This window comes from Papaver somniferum, chromosome 3 (genome assembly GCF_003573695.1).
Source record: "Papaver somniferum cultivar HN1 chromosome 3, ASM357369v1, whole genome shotgun sequence".
Classification (NCBI taxonomy): Eukaryota; Viridiplantae; Streptophyta; class Magnoliopsida; order Ranunculales; family Papaveraceae; genus Papaver; species Papaver somniferum.
In genome coordinates this window covers 173,407,994-173,412,768 of record NC_039360.1, presented here as the reverse complement: position 1 = coordinate 173,412,768, position 4,775 = coordinate 173,407,994, and positions in this window count along the sequence as shown.

The window sequence follows — 4,775 nt, the reverse complement described above, 5'->3', positions numbered from 1 at the left end:
ATACTGAGTTTGCTCAATATCTTTTAAATCGACAGTTGCTTCATAACCCGGAGGCAAGTTGTCGACCAATGGCAAATCGACCGGTATAAGATTGATATGTCTCTTTACACTCCGTGGGATTGACGGTAATCTTCTGATAATACTCGGTGTGGATATTAAAGATATTTGAATGCTACCATCACTCTTTGAAACTAAATTCTTTGAAAACCCAAGATAAGGAATAATATGACCAAATGCTAACCACGGAAACAACACAATATGGTAGTGATTTTCTTTGGTCTCCATCGAAGATGCAGCAAGCTTGAAGAACACTCTTAAAACAAGGAAACGATTATTTCTGATCACTAAATTATAAACATAGGCAGGAGATAATAATTTTATTATCCCAAAAACTAGCATACGTCGTTATTTATAATGGAGTCGTCGATCGAGTGCAAATATAGACAAGCACAGTGATCATGTATGCGACTGACGTGTTGGTTTGTTTTTAAAAATGTAAGCTTTTCTGTATTTACTAATAATAATCGTCTTGCCTTCACGTGATATACTCCGTATTACCTATGAAAATTCAACGCCAGTATTTCTTTTTCCGTACTTATCTCCACATTTTCAATTTCTAAGATTTCATCTCGCATTACATCATACATGTTGCAGGCAGATAACAATGAGAAAATATGTTCCACATAAAACATAACAGCATTCTTGGACTCTCTCATGGATTTCTTTTTGGACGCCTGCAGTCCCTATTTCCAAGGCTTCATCTCCCCTAGAGTGTGAGTGTCATTGCTGTGTGCCATAAGGACTGGGACCATTCCGTCAGAAGACTTTACTTTCAAGGGGAAGAGATAAATGGTGCTCGAGTTAATGCAAGTTTTGCCATCCACCAGCAGCCCAGCTCCATCCCATAACCTTATTTTCTTCCGCTTCAAATTTTTAGGCTAGTACTCTTTTTTGTTCTGATTCTTCTGAACAGCTTGATCTTTGGTATCCATGTTAAATTGAGTCAACAAGTGAGACTTTACATTTTTTTCACTTTTATATTGATGTCTAATGGAAAATCACCGCATTTTTTTCTCTTTTATATTTACAAAAGGAGATATTATTTTTTTTTCTTTCTCGGTTTTACCCTAAAATATGCCAAATTGAAAAAACTAGAGAAAAAAAAAGTATTACATGATTAATACATTAACACACTTCTTATAATGTGATTAACCGACTTTAATAGGAACGCGCGATTGGGGATATGGAAACTAATTGGGGATATAACTACATGACAAAAACTGGATCCAAATATCAAATCTGGGTCACCCCTTATGTAATAATTTTTTTAATTCCTAATCAAGCCCTCACTAATCAGGTTTAGTGGTTAATAATAATTAGTAAAATCTTAAGTATTTGGGGGATAGATTAGTGTGTATTTTTATTTGAATTTGTGTGAGAGTAGAAGGAGGGAAAAATATTTTTGAGTGGAAATTTGTTTGTGAAAATGGAAGATGATTGTGAGGAGAGAATTGCAGCTGCTGAATCTTTAGCTCAACTACAACAAGAAGCATATCTTCAATCTTCGGTTAATGATAACAACTCACAATTGGACTTATATGATGAACCAACACCCTTGGAATATGATTTTCGTGAGCATGAAGTATTTTTTGAAGAACCAACCCAAGAAAGTAAACAAGTCATGAGAGAATTTGGCATCAGATTTACCCGTAAGTTTTTTCTGTTTATACCCAAGTTGGCGCATCACACGGTGAGGGTTATGCATAAGAAATCCTTTTGGATGAAACAATGGTCCGTTGTAAAATGCTACATTGTCATGCCTTGCAAAGTGAACTCCTCTTTCGTTCCTATATGGTTCAAACACAACATCTTCGACAACAATAGAGTCCAAAGCCTCTCTCATGGCGAGTAACCGAGTTCTGTTATTGGGCTTCGGTTTATTGTCGAAAAAGTATTTCTTAGCTAAAGGATCCCGTGGGTCCAAACCATGAGTTGACGACTCCAAATATTTGTACTTCTTGAACAATGTTTGGAAGTGTTCATAAGCCAACACCTACGCCAATGAAAGATCGTTCCAATGAAATGTATAAGAAAAGAACTAATTGGAAAACAAAATAACTAGTTCACGTTACCTGTAATACAATGAAACTCCCATTAAATTGACAGGCAATCGCCTTAGAAGATCTACGCATCTCCGCCAAAAAATGTGCCAAGAAAGCAGTGCCCCATGAATACTCATGAACCTCCTCCAAGGGATCCAAGTATTGTAAATGTTTCATATGCACCCTGTTACCATTAGAGTCGTGGAATATTGCGATGCCCAAGAGGAACAACAGATAAGCAGCGACAGATTGCTGAATTTGTTCGACATTAAATTCCTTTCCCATCGTATTCCCAAACAAATCTCTGAGCTTGACGACTTTAATAGTCTTTGTCATGGTATTCTTTGACACGTACATATTTGCTTTTGTCGTTGCCTCGTCCCAACCAAACAACTTTTTAGTCAGCTCATAGATCTTGGATAATTCTAGGGTCTTACCGTCATCTTCTTTCTTAAAGGCTTTTCCAAGGATCTCTAGACCTAATATTCTTTGGACATCTTCAGGGATAATGGTCATCTCGCCAAAAGGAAAAGTAGGAATTACTGTTTAGTCCACTTTTTCATGACCCAGTTAATGGCTAGTCCACCCGTGGAAAAGATTTACTCCCTAGTCCAAAAACATGTTTTTGGACTAGATTATTTACTATCTAGTCCAAAAACTTTGTGGAGATTATAAAGTGTATTTTCTGAATGCCTAAAACACCCTTCCAAGTCTAATTAGTATTAACACATGTAAATGTTACTAGTAGTATGTTACTACATACTAGTAGTATCAATACAGATACTACATATTAATATGTATTGTACTAGTAGTAAGAAAAATATCTTATTGTTACTAGTAAATTAGGTAACTACTTTACTATACTAGTTACTACTACTAGTATATTAGTAGTAACTAACTAGTATACTAGTATAGTAGTAGTAACTAGTACTAGTAGTAACATATGTAGTATCAATACATAATATCAATATCTAGTATCAATATATAACATACTACATATCAATATGTAGTATCAATATATAACATACTACATATTGATATGTAGTAGTATCAATACATAACATATTACTAGTAATATGTAGTAGTAACTAGTAGTAATATGTAGTAGTAATATGTAGTATCAATATGTAGTAACTAATAGTAATATGTAGTAACTAGTATACTAATATACTACTAGTAGTAATATGTAGTAACTAGTATACTTACTACTAGTAATATGTAGTATCAATATGTAGTAACTAGTATGTAGTAACTAGTAGTAATATGTAGTATCAATATGTAGTAACTAGTAGTAACTAGTATACTATACTAGTTACTAGTATACTAGTATACTAGTAGTAACATATGTAGTATAATATAACAATATTAATATGTAGTATCAATACATAACATAACAATACTGATATGTAGTACATAACATATTGATACTACATATTGATATTTAGTATCAATACATAACATAACAATATTTATTTATATGCAGTGCATAACATATTGACACTACATATTGATATGTAGTATTAATATATAACATAACAATATTTATTTATATGTAGTCATAACATATTGATATGTAGTATCAATACATACTACATATTGATATGTAGTATCACTACATACTAGTAGTAACATACTACTTGTAGTATGTAGTAACATATGTAGTATGTAGTAATATATGTAGTAACATACATAGTGTTATATGTTAGGCTTAGTAGAGTAGTTTTACTCTTTCAAAACTTTTTTGGACTAACGAGTAAATATATTTTCCCGCTGGACTAGCCATTAACCCGGGTCGGGTTTAGTGGACTAAACATCAAAGTTCTCAAAGGAAAATGCATGATATCATTTGAAGCAAAAAACCTCTTCAAAAAGCAATTCTCCGTTACTTGATCAGTCGCCACATAGTTTTCTACCGCGGGATACAACCCAGACGCTCTTACTGCCGCTTGAACAGTCCCACACTCCCCTTCCAAATCCCATGTATCCATTTGTTGATGGCGGCAAACACGGAAGGCTTTCTTGTGGTTCTATAAAAACACACCAAACAAACTTCAATTCACCTGATCATATACAAACAATATAACAACAAGATGCAAACGTCTTACATAAGTTGAATAGATCCAACGAGCCCAAGAGTCCTTGTAGTCAAATAAGAGTTTCGGATCTCTCGACTGACCCCAGTGTTTTCCATCATTGCATTCTGGAATCATGTCATATGGTTTTGGAGGTGCTTTGGTGGGTCCTTTTCCTTTTTCTCACCGGCTTCAACTTCAGGTTGTCCTAATTCATGTGAGGATGAGCCACTTGCTGGATCAGGAGGTACAAATTTCTCCCGCTCAACATCATCATCGCTGCTTGTGTCTCCCTCCGGGGGAATCTCCCGAATCATGACCTTACCACGTTCCGGATCATCTCGATTACGTCGAGGCCTAGAAGACTTAGGTTTTCCTTCATCAACATCTTTTCCCTTTCCTGTCTTCAATTTTGCAGCTTTGGACCTACGTACAAAATGAGATTTAACAAAATAAGGAAATCAAAACCGGCATGGCCGATGAACATAACGATTCAGCCGGCACACGTTCCGGTATTGTGGTGTAAAGGAATTCTATGCTGGTTTAAAGGTACCGGCATTCTTTGTAAATAAAATCCTATGCCGGTAATATGAGAATTGTC